Source organism: Dermacentor andersoni, chromosome 10 (genome assembly GCF_023375885.2).
Source record: "Dermacentor andersoni chromosome 10, qqDerAnde1_hic_scaffold, whole genome shotgun sequence".
Classification (NCBI taxonomy): Eukaryota; Metazoa; Arthropoda; class Arachnida; order Ixodida; family Ixodidae; genus Dermacentor; species Dermacentor andersoni.
In genome coordinates, this window is record NC_092823.1 from 81,150,049 (window position 1) to 81,171,046 (window position 20,998).

The following is a 20,998-nucleotide window of genomic DNA, read 5'->3' on the forward strand; positions in this document are numbered from 1 at the left end:
TCGTTATACGCGAATAAACCCATGCTCTCCGGCGTCTGTCAGTAGCCAGTGGCTGAGCGATCGGCGAGAACACCCACATAGGCGTTTTTCGCTTGTCCTCTAGCTCATTCGCGTCTGTACATATTTTTGTTCCCATTAAATGGAAATACGCTAAAGCTTCCATTTCGGTGGTCACTGCTTCGGCACATAAGGGGACTGCCGTAATATGTTCACTTTGCCCCCATTGGACTGGTAAGTTATGCCTGCCAAAATGAGAGTTTTCCCATAGCCAAATGGGAAAATTTGCGATGCAATTAAGGCGGTATTTATGGCGTCTTTTTACTATTAATAAAGAGTTTAACTAATGTATTAAATGAATGCTAGTCTACGCGCAGCATAAACGTACGGAAATGTCTGTTGACGCGGGTCACGCGCTTCCACAGCACCAGACGGAACAACGCCGGCCGAAATGTCGGAGTCGGGCGATCAAGGCACAAGGGATCTCGGGCGTCCACGGATAAGCTGCCCGAGATGTCGTTGCGCCTGCTCGGAGCGATCGCCGCTGTCCGACGCTTTCGCCTACGGCATTCAGTCTGCTACTGTGTATGCGCGGCGTCCCGCCATAGAGCATTTCGTCGCGTGCTCACCGCACGTAGCCCAATCTACGGCTCAGGGCTATCAGCGCATTCACGAAGTCACGCGCACTCGCGCTCCAATAGCCGAACGAACCCGCCACCACACATCTTCGACATCTTTTCCTTTCACTCATCACAGAACCACTTATTGCAAACCTTGTTCTGTAATGCAGTCGTCCTTGCGAAAATTCTACCAATGGGCAGTGCCTCCGAGGCAAGCAAACATCCTCTAGAGCAATCGCTGCTTGCTGAAAGAAAAAAACACATTAAATACACACTGAGAGATAAGAAAATTTGTTATAGACACCAAATTCAACAAATATAATAAAATATCTTCACTCTCTTGCAAAAGAAACAAATCCTTTTAGGCACCCGTGAAGAAATTTTCTCGATTTAAAAAGAAACGCTGTTCAAACGTGAAACCGGCAACCCATCACCTCATCAGAACGTGCTGTGGCGGAGTCATGGTATTAGATCCAAACGACGCTTACGCACAATATGGCCGTGCTGCGGAAAGCTGAATGTGTTTAGTACTAGGCGGGACAAGAACAAATTGAGGTTTGTGAAATGGGACTATAATTGGTCAGATCAGTGCTGCCGCCAGATTGAAATACAGGAAGGACAACATTTCTTTCGGTAAATCTCGATGCTTGCCGAACTACAGACTACTGAAATTAAATCAGAAGGAAGAAAACAAGTACATTTGCTGATTTGGGGCTAACGAGCCATATCATAGATGGTCTTTAGTGGGAATCTGTCGACCACAGAAGCTATGCCCCTTGTAGAGAGAAAGGTAGGTTGGAACGTGCGGTCAAGGTCTCGCTGGTGTACCACTATTTTGTAGCTCTTGAATAAGCCCCTACTTTTCTCAGAAAAATATTGACAATCACAGTGATGGTGAAGATAGGTCAGTTGCCTGCGCAACGAATTCTTAAAATACATGCCAATGCGGCCCAATACCAAAGCGGCCTATTCAAATACATGTAAAACGCACTGACGCTTTTCTGAGATAACCTCTGGACCAATCTTAATGAAATTTGTTGCACTTGAGAAAGATAATTTATTGTAGTGACTGTCAAAGCGGAACTTCTATTTAATGCCTAAATTTCGTGAAAAGAATTTTTCAATATTCGAAAGTTCGAAAAAAATAGACGCGCGTAGTCTATGAATCACTAGGTTTGCATCAAGAACAGATATCACAGTTCTGTAAATGACATCCATTGGATCAGGGAAAGCGGACTAATTCAATATGACAATTGGTTACGTTGTGTACGAGGGTTCCGCAAAAGCTCTACTTCTGTAATTCTGGTTTTTTTTAGATTTGTGTGTAACACGTCAATTTTGTCCGCTTTAGATGTACTGTCAGGCACAATCCACAGAATTGTGATATCCTTTTGCCTTGCTGAGTTAGAGAGTTGTAAATTTGATAGTACCGTTTTCGGGAAATTTATCATTTTTGGCCAATTTGAATAAAAAATTCACAATCTAAATCAAGATCTCGAAACCAACAGTCACTACATTTTAAGTTTTAGTTTCAGAAGCAACAAACCTCGTCAAATATGGTGCAGTGGTTGCCGAGAAAAAGGAATTCTCCTTTTACATGTATTTAAATAGGAGCACCCGAACTAAGGCTTCGTCTTAAATTTCCAAGGTTGAAGACTGGGAGTGTTGGTGTAGCGTATTACAGCTTGGATTGCGCAACATTTTGACGAGACACACAGACGAGAAACACACACCAGATAGCGCTCTGCGGTGCGTTCCTCTTCTGCGTGTAATATCAAGATGTTGCGCAATCCAACCTCTAATATTTATCTTTAGCGTTGAAATAAACGAAAACAAACAAGCCAAAATTGATAATCCGAAAAAGAAACAGACCAAACAATATTCGCGGAAGCAGAACCCTAGTGACATAGGGAAAAGGGCTAGTGTGTGTTGAATAATACTCGAAATATTGGACAGGACGATATAGGAGTGACTAGAAAAATACTGCAGAAAGGTGGGACAATACGTACAGTGAGCCAGCAAGAAGTGCAAGCTTGCCTGTTTTTTTTTTTTTCTTGTGCAAATTCTGTTCCATGGCGTTGTGGTGATCTTAGCTGGGTGATTTCATGCACTCTGCTGACTCACTCGTTGCGTGGTGAAAAATCATAATGGCGAGCCGTGCAAAAAATATTCATAATTTATATAGATATAAGGCAATATAGTGACCGCCCGTACAAAAAAAACTTATTGAGATTGAATTATTATTGGTCAATGTTGAGTTTTTCATTGAGGAATTGTGGAAATTTTCTTGGAGAATTGTTGGGCTGACTGTTGAGTGGTCTTGAATATTGGCCACTGAAATTTAATTGAAACACCATTGGGTGTCTCAATGTTGAATAATTGTTAAGTTACCATTGAAATTCTATTGCGCTTAGACGGCTCGTGTTCATTTTGTTGAACGGTTGTTGGGTTACCATTGATGCTGTATTGAACTGACGTGTTAGTTCTGTTGACCTGTTGTTGAGTTATTGTTGTCCCAGCACTGAAAAGTACATTGTGGCCCAGTTGAGATGACATTGAGATTTCAGAAGTGGCCATTGAAATATGATTGACATTTCCTTGGGCTAGTGGATTTCTATTCATATATTGAAACTGCTTTGCTATTCACACTTGCATGCTCCGGTGCCTGCTCATAACTTTCACAAACAAAAGCAAAGGAGAGACTGATCAATTTGAAGTACCTTTATTTACACTGAACATGCGTGCCCATAAAACATTATTACAGTACATAAGGCACCACTACATCGAACCTGGAGACATAGGCTAGTACCTACAGCACTCTTAACAGTGTAAATACATCTGAAAAAACCTATACATATGAATTAAATCAAAACGATCATTCTGGTCTTCCCTTGCGACTTAAGTTTATGACTAGAAGGCAAAGCGACTCAAAACGCAAGGCTTAAGGATACCCTTTTAACAACCAACTTTGAACACATGAACACTTGAAGCTGCTTGCGTGTGAATAGACACAAAACATCTGAATAGGTTACATTAAAATGTTTCGCACACTAACCCATCACAGGAACAGTTACGGCTGACTGTGAGAAGGCAAAATAACAGACTTGAAACAAATGACTTCACGTAAATATATACAATATACAAATACAATACAAATATACAAGCTTTAGCACACGTCTTTCACCGCGATTAAAATTTAATGAAGTACCAAAGTAGACTTGTCTGAGCTTTTTGTCTTCGAGATGCATATATTTTCAGGTTGTCCAATTATTTTATAAAGTAAGATCACTCAACTTAGCTATTAATTGATGAGACATCATTTAGAAAGTTGTTGGGCATGGTGAACACCTGAATCATGTTTCTGACGAGCCAGGTTTGCAACAGTACAATATTTGTATATGTTAAATTGAGGTACAGAAGAGTTTGTTGGTGGTATTTCCTCAATTTAGTGAGCTCATTTTCAGTTAATTTTTCTGGACTTGCACAAAGCTAATTAGAGCACTTTTTGGGGCCTTTTTCACTTTACCCAGCAACTAAGTGGTACCTCAGTCAATAAAGAGATAAGGCAAGGCTAATACCTTAAACGATAAGAGAAAACAATTATTTCGCACAGAAAATTGGCAGTAACACACGGCTAACACAATTCCAAAGAGTCAAATAGATGGTCACCTGCACTTGCAATATCAAGTACCCCAGAAATCGTCATAAAGGATGGGAAAAGGTTTCAATGACTGGACAGCAAGATTGGTGAGACAGTGAAAATGCAAATAAATGCGTATACGAAAAACCGATGACCTCAATTGCGCAGGTAAAATGTTATTAAAATGCTACCAAAATTTTATTGCATATTATACATAAAAGTTGCATAAAAATTGGACAAAGCAGTAACAAAGACGGAGGGAGATACAGCACCCGTGTTGAAAAAAAAAATTACAAGTGATATACATGCATATTTAAGCTGAAGACAATTTTTCCTCCAATATATACAAAAAGAACCCATGCACTGACGGCATAAAAGAAGGTTCCTGCACCAGGAGAATGCAGCACAGTACAAAGCAGCGTCAGGAGAACCGAAAACTAGACCTTACTATGTTTAAAAAATACGAATACTTGCATACCTACAGGCATGTGACATGTCATGCCTTGAATTGATGCAATTCGTAAATCTCACACAAATGAAGTTACCATCACTCTTATTGGCTTCCTCAGAGGACTCCTTAAGTTGACTAGAAAAATGTACATCAGTGTTAAAAACAGAGAAGATAAGACCCTATAGCGTTCTTCCTGAAATAAACAGCGCAAATGTTTCATGTACCAATTCTATGAACACTTGTCCAATTCGGTTTACATTTATTTTTGACAACCACCCAAACAGAGACGAGAAGGATGAATTAAGGTAGGAACACACATGAACGCTGACTCAACTAGAAGTTTATTCGTGAAGGCAAAGATTTTAAACGCATTGGCCAACTTCACAAAGAAAAAGCCATGGATGTGCAGCAGAAACAGCCCGGCACAACAAAAAAGGACCGAAACACATGTCCTGTAGAACAAACATGTGCGTCAAAAACAAAAACACATGAAAACTGAAAGGTTTGTCCTGTAAGTAATATTAATGAGAAATACTGCAGCAACTCTTTCCCACTAAGGCTCCCAAATCTTGCTTATGAATTTTTCTTCGTGATCAATAAATAATTATTCCATAAGTCCTCTTGTGTTCTGGTCTTTGTGATGAAACAACCATTCTTTCTGCTCTATACCTCAACACCAGAGGAGTTCCAGAAGCAATATTTATTGATCATAAACGAAACAAGTGCATAACCAAGTTATCTGTTGCCCATGGTGGGAAAGCCTTGCAGTTCTCAAGTGTATTTCTCGTTGGGTAGTATCACTCATCGGACAAATATTTCGCTTTTTCGAAAGATTTGTCCGATAGTTCTCGTTTTTCACGCACGTTTATTCTACATGACATGGCTTTTTCATATCTTTTTTTTTCTTGTCGCTCGTGGCTGTTTCTGCCACGCATGCACGGCTCTTTACCTTTGTCAAGTTGACCAGTGTCTTTAATACCTCTGTCTTCAAAAATAAACTTAGTTGAACTTGCGCTCGTGTGTGCTCCTACCTATTTCGTCGTCCGTCGTCCGCCTCTGTTCGCGTTGCTGTTTCCAGTACGGACGTATCACTTGGTTAGGCTGGTAAACATTCTCGCAAGCAAAAGGAAATACCTCCCCTCAAAAGGTAGCCCATCCTTCACTACTAAAAGCCAGAGCAAATCAAAAGTAAGCCTTCACAGTGTCCATGCGGCAGCTAGTACACCACAGAGCAGCACAAAAAATAGTTAAAAATCCCACTTGATGGAGAGTGACAACAGAGTTGCGAGCTTGCTAGTGAATCAGCCACATATCAACGGGTGTCTCTTGCGCGACGCCAAGCTGCTCTTGACGTAGAACACTAGCATCTGGGCATTTGCATGCATGCGTATCCTGCGAGAAGGGAATGCGGACAGAAAATGAGATTGCGCGGATTCAGAATCTGCCACACACTGCACATAACTACGCGCAAAATAGAAGTACACAATACACTGGCAAGTAAAAATTTGCGACTCTTTACGAGTGCTGTCTAGAAAAGGAAGAAATGGGTTGCTACGGTAAATGTTAGCTAAGACACGCACAGCGATGTTTCACAGCGGGGAGAAATATTCCCGGCTCTCTCGCAGAACCAAAGACCACGCGACAGTGGATTAGTCGACACCAAGCAGATATCGAATCCTTGGGTAGAAGTCCAGCAGCAGGAATGACCTAAATATACGCCGAGAGCGATGCGAGCGTGAGCGTGCCTGTACGAGTGAGAACATGCACCGCTTCTTTGAAGCTAGCCGCTCCGTCGTGTCTCCGATCACCCCACGCGATTTGTGTGCAGAACGTCGCGTACACGCCCTTGCGCGTTTTGCGCGGTAGCGTCTGCGCAGTGAGCTAGCTTCATGCACGCGTCATTCTTCACCGCGCAAACTGTGCTCGAGGTGACAACGCGCCGAGTGCCACTCCTTTCGCTTCTGCAAGCAACGCACATTCGGATCGGCCCAGCTCGAAGAGGCAACAGAGAACGGTGGCATGTTTCGGTTATCGCCAATTAAAATTGTACAGTACGCCTTCAACAGAAACGCGCCGCGCTAGATAAAGATGCTTACTGCGGTAGTTTTGGTAGTGATAGGCGATAAGGCGAGCCCGTGGGCGGCTGTGTTTGCCGACGTCGTCACCACACCTCTGTTCATTTGCGCTGTGTATCCGTGTACAGTCACCGCGCGGAAGCTGCGACTTATCGGTTGGCCGTTCTCCGCAAATCCCAAAAAGGCGAAATATATTTTGCAGTGCGCCGCACCATTAGGCGCAACCTAAATCGAGGCGCGCTTAACCGCTACGGCACAAAAGGTGATCACACTAACCGTACGGTATACGATGAGCCACTACGGATTTAAAAAAAAATTATTATGTCCTACGTGCGAAACCAACGATCTGATTATGAGGCAGGTCGTAGTTGGGGACTCCGTATTAATTTTGACTTCGTGGAAATTTTTACGTACATACAATGCCCAATGCACGAGCGTTTTTGCATTCCGCTCCTTTGGAATGCGGCCGCTGCAGGGATCGTATCCACGACCTCGAGCCCCAAATTGGCACGGCGGCCGCCATAGTTACGAAATACGTAAGCGTGACGTGCAACATCGCCTTCCGGTACTAGTGTTGTACAAAAGTAGCACAGCTGCACACCTGCTGCACAATTATTTGTCGCGGTTCTACTAAGCTCGTAGTGTCTGCCTAAGTACCTTGAAAGGCAGCGCGCCTCTCACGTATCGGAACGCGATAACAAGCGCTTAGACGGCCTACGTGAGCCCCTATGAAAGATGGCGTGGCCACTGTACAATATTATCACTGCTCAGAGAAGCTGATCATTACGCTCCAATTGTATTCTCTCATACAAATTAAGGAAAGGTCATTAGAGAGGAACAAATGAAGCAATGCAATTTTACGTACGTGGGGCGCCACTGCCTCTTCGCCTACTATTGTTTCAAACGAAGTGACGGCGGCAGCGAGCGTTAGTATCGCGCGCTTTCGCTCCGGGGCATACGGTTTGCTTGAAGAAAGTTTACGGTGTGCTTCACATCTTGTCAATGTCAAAATAGAAGAAAGGCTACGTGCCCAAGAAAACGAGATTACTTACCTATCTGCAGAACTTCGGCTGCGACTGTTTCGGGGTGCCTTCTCTCCAACAGGCATCATGACCTCTGCCGCGCAACTCATCAAAACAGCCAGGCTCGCACATCAGTCGAAAACTAGTAGCTGGGTCAGCCAACGACTTCAACGGATAAACGTCCCACTTATCGTCGTTAAAGCATTGTGCGTCATGATGTCCGAAAAGAAAAAATACCGTCATCAAAAAGCACGAGGCATGAACCACTACACAAGGCAACCACGCAACTAACTGAGTCCGAAAGCCGTTCACAGCTTCACTATCGTATGGACTTATAAAAACATTTGAAACACAATATAACCGCACGGGAAAACGACTAATTATTTAGTAATAATTTTTAATCCATTAACCTTCATAAAGTTTTAAGAACAACCTAATTTGTAGCGCAAACAACAAATACTACGACCAAAATATGTGGCTACGAAACTAGCGGTAACCATGTGTACTGTTGCAAAAGCGTACTCAAAACGAAGCTACAACAGTTGCAACCGCGTGCGCGCACACACACACGCACCCTAACGCTGCCTTGACGTTGGTAGCGCCACCTAGAAATAAGAATTACTACTAATTTTATTATTTTTACAATAGTAACGCCACTAGAATAGTATATAGCATCTTTGCAGGTTACGAGGTGACAAGTAAGGTGTGATAACAGTCCGTTACCTGAATTTCTTTCATTTCCCTTTGGTGTTCTATTCAACTGATCATACGGGACCTATCCTGCAGGCTTGCGAGACGAGAGGACGACAGTTCGGCGAGGCTCAAATAAATCGCCTGCTTCTTGCAAGGCGAGAGTCGGGATCAGCCGCAGACACAGCGATTAGCTGCGATACTGTTGCGGCTGTTTCTGAATCAGAAGCTCTTTGAAGTCAGTGGTTATAGCGGCTGCGCGCTGCGATCTCAAAGCGTGTTCGTTGTTTGACCTCTAGTACCACGGCCGTTGGATAAAAAACGCTATATTTACTTTCCGGACAGAGGGTGCGTCGCAGGAAATTCGAAGTTCTCTCACGTGTATGTTTGCAGCGTGTGCGCCGCTTGCATCCTACGGTTCCCACAGCGCGTCGGATGCTCGAAGGTAGCGTCGTCGCGTGTCGGCGCCTGTCTCATCGCCGGCCGCGCTGCCGCCGTGCCTACTTTTGGGAAACTCTACATGCGCGTAGTCACCGTGTTTGCGAGTGAACTTCGCATTCTTCTGCTCCCCGAAACGTGCTCATTTTGGATCGTACCAATTGCTATGGCACATAGTGTATGTTAAAATGACGATGGCATTCGTACACCGGCGAAGAAATAAATCGTTATGAACTTGGGCGGTCATGAAGCTAGTCTAACGCTGCAGTTTTTACATAGAGAAAACGGCTACGAAAGCGGGGCGGTCCCGGAGATAGGCGCTTGAAAGCGCCAGCTTTAGCGACAGCACGAGAAAGTGGCACGCTGCGCACGCTTCAAGCATTTCAGAACTTACTGGTTTTCAAACGAGAGGAGCATGCGTGTTCGTGGCCTAATGGTTAGAGCACCGGGCTCGACGGCCGACGTTCAATGCCACCCCATCGGTCACACATTATTTTTTTTATGAAAACGAGGCGAAAGAAGAACCTACCTGCCGCAAAGCGACAGCAATGAGGTTGGAACGCTTCGCATTAAATTTTTGGAATGTCTTCATATGCGAGTCCTAATTATTGATACTGGACTCAACTGCTACACAACAAAAAAAGAACTACAGAAATCAACACAAATTACCCAATAAATTCTTTATTGAGAACACTCAATGGTAATATTGTTGTGAAAGTGTTGAGCGAACTCAATTGCTTTTGAAAATTTGTTGAAGTCCGTTGTTTCAACAATTCCCCAACAATATATCAATGATTAATCAACAGTCATTTTTGTACGGGCGAGGGCGAAAATACTTGCAATTTCCGTTTTAGTTATACGAGGGAGAATAAGAAATTATGTGCCCCTATATTTTATTATTCAAATAAGGTAAATACAGGTAATAAGAAACACGTGCTATTCTACGCACCTTACAGTATTTTTCCACATAGTGTGCACATCGGTTCAGACGTTTGTCGCATAGCAGCCCCGAACTTCAGATGTCCATGTGGTAAAATTCGTCCGGCTGACTGTGGAACCACCGTCGGGCTACTTTCTTGGCTTCATCGTTGCACATGAATCGTTCTCCTGCCAGAAGCTTTTTCAGCGGACCGAAAACGCGGAAATCATCCGGGGCGATGTCCGCACTGTATTGTGGCTTGTCCAGACTATGCCATTTGTTGTCAGCAGTCAGCTATGCGTTATTAAAAACTCAGTATGAAAATTGTGCGAGAAATGTACGAAAATGTACCCCATGTATACATATGGCACAGAGTTGACGAGGAGTGAACGATATGAAAATTGTGCGAGAAATGTACGAAAAAAGTACCCCATGTATACATATGGCTCAGAGTTGACGAGAAGTGAACGATATGAGAGGAGATATTCTACGAGAGTGCGTAAAGAATGTACGAGATTTCTGCGATGTGCTGCATAGACCTAATGAGATTATGTGTGAGGTGGGTGAAATGGCATGCGATGCGTACACACGGTAGTAATATAGAGCAACCTGAAATTTGAGGATGACCACGAACAGCGTATAAAGTATTTGCACCTAAGTCTTCAGAAGCTCATAAGTGACAGCGAGATCTTTAATGAGTGACGTGTAGTACATGCAAGAGCATAATCATTAAGTTGTATGATGAAGTCGAACCGTTGTGACATATATACCAGCAGAAATTACAGTCCAAGAAAGAGGACCAGTGTTCAATATCTGGGTTTTCATGCAATGAACACACACATCTCCATCAAAGCTGGTGTCAGTACTAATGATGCAATGGTTTGCACTTGAGACGTATTTCTGGATGGTAACTTGTGGCGATACTCTTCTCTTCGCGTGACGCATTCTTCAACCAACCAATAAGCAAGCACTGACAGTAGTATCGCCGAAAGCTATCGTCCGAGAATATGTCCCTAGTTCAAAGTAGATTAGGCTAAGATTGCAGCACAATATACGATAGATAATACACAGGGAGTAGCGCAATACGACGGGGGCCTTGAATAAGAACGCCCATACACAGCACTAACGTGCCCTAACACTACAGGGATTACCATACCTTCAAAGTTTAAGAATAAAATGTTGCAAGCATTTTTGCACACACAAAAAATAAGCTGTGGTTGTCATTATAGCCCATTGGAAACACTTACAACAAGGACGACTTGGCAAAGAAAGCTTATTGCATGCAGCTTGAACAGTAGCAGAGGATTCATGCACTTTGCCACATCCTAATCTTATTGCTCGCATCAGAGATGTCGTTCGGAGATATTGATGCACGTATTTCGAGCGGCACATTTTCCTAAAAGCCAAGTATTTCAACCACAGGACTGTCAAATATAGATACACTAGCCACTTTTATTTGCCATATTCAATTGATATCAGTGCCTGTTCATGTCAAACAGTAACAGGCAGGCGTGAAATTGGGCATGCGTGCCAATATGTAACACATAAAAGCAGAAGCACACAACATAGTATAATAAAATTGGTGAATAAATAGCCAGAATAGCAGTCAAGACTGACCACATTTTGTCAATAAAAAATAATGAAATTACATAACCATCAAACACTAAAACTCTCTTACGGTCAACACACAGTACCTGCGATGAAAAATTTTTTGCACGACGTCTTTCACAACTTGCGCAGGGGATGCTGAGAGAGCGTGCCGTAGTAAAAATGCTCGTATGTGCGCTGCACTGGTAAAAAAACGAGATTAGCGTCGCAACTTGGTAAACAAAATCTGCATAAATACTACACGGAACTAAATTTGAAATTAACGAAGAAATATTAATGTAGTTCGTATGCCAGTTCTAGTTCAGCGCAAGGCAACGCTTTGCTATGCGTTGAAAGCTGACCGCGAAGGAACCAAAATGGCAGTGTCCCTTACATTGAAGTAAGTTCTTGTAGCATGTACCATGTAGCACGAACATGTAAACAAATGAAAAACACTTTTGCACACCGCTGACACAATGAGCCTCTGATTATGCAGTCCCGGACTGTCCGTAAACCGTCTGTGGCTTCCATTCTGACTAGCCTTGACAGAAGAGCGCGTCACTGTCAAGCGTTTCAGCGGTCGTGTGCTGTCCGAGGTTTCCTTCGAAAGCACCGAGACTGGAAGTCATTCTCTTGGCTGCCGTGTCTGCACTTAGCTACTCGTAGACAGTCCGCTACGAGGCCAATTCCTTACTGTTGCCCCATAAATAATGGTGCGCTCTCAGAGGTCACGTCGCCGACACAACCATAAGGCTTGTATAGTGGAATCACAGCCTCAGCGCATAGAACGTGATCGCAATGTGCAGTTTACGTCGCGCTCTCAATTTTTGTGCCCATTAACCGCTATAATTAGGTCAGCTGATTGCCTGCGAAATTTACGCGGAATTCACGCACGGTCATAAGCAAAATAGCAGTCGCGCGACATGGCTGATCATGCAGAAAGCACCCATGGATTTCCTCATAGCACGTGAGACTGCCTACTACGGGCCGGTGCGTGTCTAAGCAAGAGCGCACGTACACCGTCTACTAATCCCGAACGTCAAAATCAAGCGCTTGAAGCTGTGAACAGAACGTACCAACATATGTGAACAGCAGCAATCAGAGAAGTACCGATTCTATACCACCCCAGCTGCCGGTGCGCAATGGCCACATGCATGATGATATACTTCCTCGTGCACCAGTTCCACTCCCATGAGAAACACAATCTACATGTTTGCTAAGCACAAAGCTTAGTGCTTGACATGATTATGGAAACACATGAAAAGCAAGCATGTGCTATTGATCACTGTGCTACTCTCTTAAAAAGAAAACCAAGACTAAATCTGAAGCAATTTGAACGCTCGTGAAAAACTAGTATGATGGCACACAAACCAAGAAAGCAATAGCTGTGTGCACAATATTTGCCGGTTGGAACGTGCAAAGTATGCGGAAGCATAAGGTGTCGTTCAGAACAAGGCCTCAAAAGGCGCACGCATCTTTTCAGGAAGCCGTCGTCTGCTTGCTGCTTGATCTTGTCCAAGCAAATCTCTGCTGACAGCTCCGAGAGACCGCAGACTGTCTGTGACTCCAGGTCCATGAAAAACAAACGCGATTCTGGCAGCTCTAGAACTCTTGGACAGAGCTTCCGAAGCTGTGCGAAAAATCGAGAGCGGGACAGCAGTCCCATGCAGTATGGCACTATCAGGGAGCGATCATCGAAGCGGCCCAATAACGACGCATATCACATGCGTGGTCAGAAACGCGCACAGAACCAGAACGGGAGCAGCTTCCCAAAGCAGTCGCGACAGACGACGGGCACGTTCTTAGGGGTTCTCGAGAAAGCAAGTCACATAATAAGGCAGCAGCGGCCGACGCAGAGACGGCACAACTCACGAAAAGTACACATCCCCAGAACATGAGAAGCCCACAAACACTGACACCAAGGACAACATAGGGGAAATTGCATGTGCTTAATAAAAGAAATAACGTAACGATAAATGATGGAAATTAAAGTGGATGAAAAAACAACTTGCCGCAGGTGGGAACCGAACCCACAACCTTCGCATGTCACGTGCGATGCTCTACCAATTGAGCTACCGCGGCGGCGTTTCCCCATACACTTTCTTGGGTATTTATGTGTACTAGTAGAACCCTGGGAGTGTTAGCCAGCGCCACCACTCACAGACCTTGGCGGCGGACGTGGAACGTCTTTTTTGCCGCAGGCGTCACGAGAACGTGATCTTTTCGGGTGAAGGCAACTGGTCAATAAACCCACATATGCAACCTGAAGGCATCAATGTTGCCGGATTCGAGACCATCGTTATGTAATAAACGAGAAGAAAGGGGGTTAACCGAGGGACCCGATTTTAATTAGTCATATCATGAGCAGCCCACAAACACTGACACCAAGGACAACATAGGGGAAATTGCATGTGCTTAATAAATGAAATAAAGTAACTATTAATTAATGGAAATTAAAGCGGATGAAAAAACAACTTGCCGCTGGTGGGAACCGAGCCCACAACCTTCGCATGGCGCGTGCGATGCTCTACCAATTTAGCTACTGCGGCGGCGTTTCCCCATACACTTTCTTGGGTATTTATGTGTACTAGTAGAACCCTGGGAGTGTTAGCCAGCGCCACCACTCACAGACCTTGGCGGCGGACGTGGAACGTCTTTTTTGCCGCAGGCGTCACGAGAACGTGATCTTTTCGGGTGAAGTCGAGGCGGCGGTACCTCACACAAAGGTACGTTTGAGGAGTACGCCTGGAAATGTAAGTCCGGCGATGGGCGCATTGTTATATGATCCATACAGTTGGACTTGTTATGCGGAAAACAAGATGATTAGTAAAGCGACGAAAATGATAGATCACAATCAGCATCATCCTCATCATCATCAGGTTAATTTATTCCCACAGCGGGACGAAGGCCTATCCCTGCTATCTCCAATCACCCGTGTCCTGCGCGAACAAATTCCAGCTAGTGCCTGCGAGTTTCTTAATTTAATAACCCCACCTAGTCGACTGCGCTTCCTTTCTCTTGGCGCCCCTTCTGTAACCCTAATGGTTCATCGGTTGTCTAACCTGCGCATTACATAACATGCCGAGCAACATTTATTTCTCTTATTGTCAATTAGAACATCGCCTATCCCTATCCCTGTTTGTTCTCTGATCCGCACGGCTCTATTGCTGCCCCTTAATGTTACGCCTAACATTTTTCCTTCCATCGCTTTTTGTGCGGTCCTTGACTTGTTTTCGAGCTTCTTTGTCAGTCTCCAAGTTTCTCCCCGATATGTCACCACCGGTAGAATGGATTGATTGTACACCTCTGTTTTTATTGATAATGGTAAGCTTCCAGTAAGGATCTGAAAATGTTTTCCGAATATGCTGAAACTCATTTTTCTTCTGTAAATTTCCTTCTCGTGGTCACGGTCCCTGTGAGTAACTGGCGAAGGTAAACTTATTGCTTCACAGTCTCTAGAGGCTGATTGGCGATCCTTAACTCTCATTCCGTTGCCTGGCTATTGGTCATTATCTTTCTCTTCTGCATAATAATATTCAACGCCACTTTATACTCGCTCTATTATGGTCTTCAACCATTTTGTTGCAACTCGTCCCCAGTGTTGCTGAGCAGGATAATGCCGTCTGCAAATAGAAGGTTGCAGTGATATTCACCGCTAATCCTTACTCCTATGTCTTCCCCATTTAATAGCTTGAAGCCTTCTTCCAAGCGTGCAGTGAATAGCATTGGAGAGATTGTCTACTTTGTTTATAGGTATCTTCCTACTTTTCTTGTGGAGAATCCAGGTAGCTGTGTAATCTCTGTAGATACCTTCCGAGATATGTACATAAGCGTTCCCTACTCCTTGATCACGTAAGGCCTCTATCACTGCTGGTATCCCTACTCAACCAAATGCGTTCTCGTAATCTACGAAAGCCACGTAGAGACGTTTATTGTACTCTACGGATTGCTCGATTACCCGATTGAAGACATGGAAGTAATCCATTGTAGAGTATCGCTTCCTGAAACCTGCCTGTTCAATCGGTTGAATAATGTCCTGTGTTGCCCTTACGCTATTGGAGATTTTCTTTGTGACTATTTGATATAATACTTGAAGTAAGCAAGTGGACCTATAATTTTTCAATTCTTGAAAGTCTCTGATTTTGTGGATTAGTAAAATGTTGGCATTTTTTCAGTTTTCTGGGACCCTTGAATTCGATAGGGTGTTCGTATTAAGGTGCGCTAGCTTTTCAAGCATTATGTCTCCTCCATCTTTGATTAAATCGGCTGGTAGTCCATCTTCTCTTGCTGTTTTCCCGGTTTCCTGTCTTGCAAGGCCCTTCTGACTTCATCGCTAGTTATAGAAATGGCCTTTGTAACCTATTACTATTTCGAATGGAGGCATTGTGGCTCTTTTGGGTACTGTAGAGGTGAATGTAGAATTATTCCGCTGCTTTTACTATATCTTCGATATTGCTAATGATATTACTCTGCTTATCTTTCAGTCCATACATCTTCGCTTGTCCGATACGAAGTTTTCTTCTCAGTGATTTTATGCTGCGTCCATTTTTGCTGCTTCATCAGTCTTTCTCACGTTATCATTTCGAAAATTCATTATTTTCTCCTCGTTGATTAGTTTTGACAGTTGCGCGAATTCTATCTGATTCAAGTGAGTTGGAGACTTTCATTATTTCTCATTTCTTATTAGGTCATTTGTTACTTGACGGAGCTTACCTAATTTGTTCTTGGTGCCTTAGTTTCCACTTCAACTGCTGCTTCTGAAGCCAGCCTAGTTACGGTTTCATTCATTATCTCTATGTCATATTCATCTCTCTGTTCTAAGGCCGCACATTTGTTTGCAACTGTCAACCTGAATTGGTCGGCTTTTACCCTTGCGGCATCTAGGTTGGTGTATTTCTTCTTGATCAATTTTATTTTTTCTATTTCTATTCTATGATTCTAATGTGGTCTAGGTGAATCCTAGACCACATTAACCTATGATCACTGCAGTTTAGCCTACCATCCTGCACTATGCTGATCGCCAGAAAGTACGAAATCAATTTTATTTCTTGTTTTACCATTACCATTTCTTGTTTTACAATATTTGCAGTTTATTCCTCTCCGCGAATTCTACATCTTTGCGTGAGTGCTCCTACACTGCACGCCGTAGTTCCGAAATGCTTGCTGACCAGCCTGCGTTTTCCCGCTTTTGCATTGAAGTCGACCATGACTACAGTACACTGAGTTTGCACTCTTCGCATCACTAAATCAGCATCTTCATAAAACTGTCCTGTTTCATCTTCATCGTGACTGTAGGTTGGAGCCTAGGTTTGAACCACCTTTATTCTATCAGCAGCGTAACTATTGGGGCATGTTGGGGCACGAATTAAACAGGAAAGAATAGCGCCCAAAGGACGGGACAGTAAAAATCAGATGCAAACACGGTTTCTATTAGTTAGGCACGTAATAAGCTCCACATAAATCTAACCTCAGCAACTAATGTACAGTTGCGTATGGCTCTTTAAATTGGCCTGTTGCTCGAATTTATAAGATCACTCATAAGAGACGATGGGAAGGTGAGAATACAGACACACTTCATTCATGACCTGCATCGAGAAGTGCAAGGCTTCAGAACAAATGTGCCTGTGCGAAAAACAGTCATTTGTTGCAGTGCTGCTATTGTTCAGAGATTAGTGCACGGACTAATAAAATATTACTTTCGCTATATATAAGAAGACTCTGCGGCGGTGTGCACTTGTAATTTTGCGAGAGATTCTCTGACTTTGGTGCCAGGATGAAAGATATCCAAATGCTTCAAACTCCAATAAGCTACCATGTGAACAGGCTGCCAAGCTACTTTCCATAACAAGAACTTGAAATGGAGACAAATGACAGATTGAACACGACTGCTCAGCTTCAATCTGTCAAACTCTTCAATATACCCTGCTTCCAACAGTTCCCAAATTTAAAGCAAGGGGCTGCCGGTACATGTCAGTTTCTTGCTTACTTGCCTTCGTAAGCAATCTTTCACCAGAATCAAAATTGAACATTCGAGATAAAGGGCTAGTTTTTCTGCGAAACGCCTTAGTTTTCTCTTTATTATCGGCTCATCACGTTTCCCGTCACCGTTCAGTAAAATATAAAAATCAAAGCATCTAATCCACCGCTCATATTATGCCCCGTCCTATATCTTGGCAACATGATGCAATGAGCGTACATTCAATTGAGTACTTTCTGCATGCTGCCCTATACGGTGTTTTGCTGTCCTCATATGCTGGACTTTGTGCTGCTTTAAAAAAAATTGAAATTTCTATTCAAATTTCTATGTGCCATTCTGGTAGTACTGTGCCCTGTATATGCAGCTGCGTAGTCAGCGGTCACAATTGTCCTTCGTGCTAAAAATTTGATCTTTCCAAATTACGTCATGGTTTCTTGCAAATTGGTACGTATTATTCTTGGTGGCTAGTTTTACTGTCGTACATTGTCATGGCCATATGGCCATGTTGACCGACGTCCTGCTTGTTAATTTGATGTTGTTCATACATACTCTCAATTGTCCTTATGCTCAATGTGTTCTGTCACAAATATGAAATTTGTGTTATGTGAGTAATGAATTCCCCAATAAATTACTTGTATATGACACGAGTACTGCTGCATTGCTTCCAAGGAAGAGAAAGATCTAACCATGCTAAAATAGCCTGAGGCCTTGTTATAGAACTGTGTTATTTATGAGAGAGTTCAACTGCCGTGAAGTTATGACTGGAATTTGGTTGTGCGCCACTGTTATCCAGCTTACTGAAAGTCGCCGTGCGGGTTCTGGTCTCGTGAATTGGTCTTACGAAGAGTCCGGCCGCCATTTATGGCCCAGTAGTGCCTGAACTCTGTGGATGTTGGCGTTCCCCGTGAAATAAAGCTAGGGCAAAATCGCACCCTCTTGACGGGAGCTATCCCCGCCTCTACAGAGTGTTTTACCGGCAACGTGTGGATGGCATCGGATGCTGGCACAACTAAGAGTCGGAACTCATGATGGGCGTTTAGGCTTCGGAAGGCCACGGTAGAACTATGGCGAAAACTACGCAGTATGCTATGCGAAAAGGTACCCGCCATGTTAGCTCGGGTCGTCAGCCTGCTGGTGCATACACTGGTGCAGAGGAGTGAGCCATCGACAACGAACACTGCTCCAGGGGTGACTAGGGACGCCAAGCGAATAGTGTCCTGGCACTCTTCTGCACTGGGTGCCGCCACCTTAGGCCTAAGCACAATGTCTACCCTCCGGCTCCGCATGCGGTGGCAACCTTTACCAGCCTTGCATAGCGGCTGCCCGTCGCTTCGGCGACCTAGCTACGTCATCCATCACTACAGCCATAGCCTCCTAGCGCTGTTGAGGAAGCATTAGCTCTCGTTTTCTGGTCATGCCCCACGGTCTACGGGACGCGCCTTCCTCCTACATATTCACAATACCCAGTCATAGGCATCATGTATATTGAAGAGCAGTCTCTCTCCATTCACCAAGAGAGAGGGGCTGCCTGGTCAGCGCTTTACGTAATCGTGCCCTGAGGCACGCACCTTGGGCATGGCCTGACCAACACGGCGAGCTGTACAGTCCAGCCGCAGCAGTTGGCTAATGGACAAAATCGAATAAAGACTCACTTGATTGCTTGTGCGCCTGGTGTCCACCTTTGGCTGCCTCATCTGGCCATCTGATTCTGAAGCCACCGCCCTGACCCCAGAGTCAATGCATAAGGAACATAAGGAACTATGCGGGTTCTGGAAACTTACAATAGATTGAAGCTAGTGAAATGGGCCTATAATGGGTCCCATCAGTGCCATCGCCAGATTTAAACACAGGAACGACAACATCTGTCCTTTATTGATTCGGGATGCTTATCAAATCTAAAGACTGCTGAAATTTTTGCGAGAATGAAGAAAAGAAGTAAGTTTACCTATAGGCTCTAAAGAACTATTTCGTGTCTTTGGCTTGCCTTTAGTGGAAATCCTTTTGTCACTGAAGATATACCCCTTGCAGAGACAAACCTTCGAGTGATGGTACGGTCAAGGCCTCGCTTGTGCACCGCCATTGTGTAGTTCTACGGCACTTAAACTATAAATACTCCTAAAAAATGTATGCTGAATATTTCCGCACGCTCTCGATACAACATACTTTAAACTGATTCCATGTTTGCTAGTAAGCATAGCCAGTCATTCAGTAAAATTTGCCTGACTAGTAGTTACTATTGTATTAATCATGCGCGAGGATGGTATTCAAGTCTGTCTCGCTGGCTTTTGTGATAATCATTCTAATGTTTCTGTAAATATTGCTATAGGTCTACCAGGAATGAGCGAGATTTGTTCTACTAGACTATCTATGCCCTCCTTTCTTTCTACTGGGACATCTCCTTACATCATGAGACACTAAAGATTCATCAATTCATGCGATAACACATTTTTTGCTAGCCATGTATTTGCAACTTGATCGAACTTATTTTGACGGCAGTGTCGACATATATCCGTATAGAGGAACACTCGAGTCACCTTGGTGCCGTCGCCGCCGCTAGCATGATGCCCGAATATCTTCAGTGCATGCGCTTGGCGCGCCGCCATCTGGCGGTCGCGTGAACTAATGCAAATGCAACTGCTAGAAATGCTGCTACAATGCTGGCGCCTTTTCTGTCAGAGCGATGGAAGCTATCCCCAGATGAAAGCGGCATGCATTCATTTTCGCTTCAAAAATGGCAAGGCCAGTGACCCTACCCTCTTATGCCAATCAACTGACTCGATAGTGAAGCCCAAGCGGTGTTCTTCCTTTCGCTGCTAGCCCGATCGATTTGCGCCCACACACTAGCGTTGACAGAGAGCATCTGCGTGTCAGAAAACTGACAATGGCGATATTCCATAAAGCGAAATGTGAGCGCATCCGAGCGAAATGCGAAATGAAACACTTATAGTGTTTCATTTCGCATTATTGACTGGCGGGGAGAATCTATCTCGTCCTGCACGTTGCAAACGAGCGCATAGTGGCCCGACGGCCTCATTAATCAGGATATCGCGAGAGGCAGCACGTGTGTGACGCGTCCTTGTGATTCGCAGCAGCCCCCCCCCCCCCCCGACAGACTTTCGCTCATGCAGCGCTTTGTTGCCACACGTGTTATCGGTGGAAGCTCTTGCCGCATGCCTTATAGATGGCGTCTTCGGTGAACAGACGACGCCTATTATTCAGGCACGATCCCACATTGATCGCTGCCGCAGAACACGTCTTGCACCGAACTAGGTTTTTTTCCCCACGCTTTCGTCATACACACCTTCTCCGCTTTCTTCCTCGCGCTGTGTTCGCTATCGCCGTCTTTCATCCCCCGCTGCACTCCACGTTCGCTCTATCATCCTTCCCTGTGCTCAATCACTTGGCTAGGTCGCGGAACGTCGAGGTACGCTGAGGATGCCGAATGCGCCGACGCTCAACGCATGAACGGAAGCTTAAAAGCTGCGCTCTAGAAGTGACTAGTGCATATGATAATAAAAGAAGTGGTTCTACCCAGTTCTTCTGTATAGTGACTGCCGTGTGTGCACTGCAGGGACCATAACC

General features: G+C 44.3%; 1 long non-coding RNA gene and 1 other non-coding gene across 2 annotated transcripts in view; both read right to left on the minus strand.

The window, feature by feature from the left end:
• LOC129388333 (uncharacterized) overlaps positions 1-19,134 on the minus strand; it is a 105,620-nt gene extending 86,486 nt beyond the window's left edge. The window contains exon 1 of the long non-coding RNA XR_011890505.1: positions 19,069-19,134. This is a non-coding gene — a long non-coding RNA (uncharacterized lncRNA). The remainder of the gene's footprint in view (positions 1-19,068) is intronic.
• On the minus strand, positions 13,449-13,521 carry TRNAS-UGA (transfer RNA serine (anticodon UGA)). The gene has a single exon. It is a non-coding gene; the product is annotated as a tRNA-Ser (tRNA).
• Positions 19,135-20,998: the final 1,864 nt, after the last annotated feature.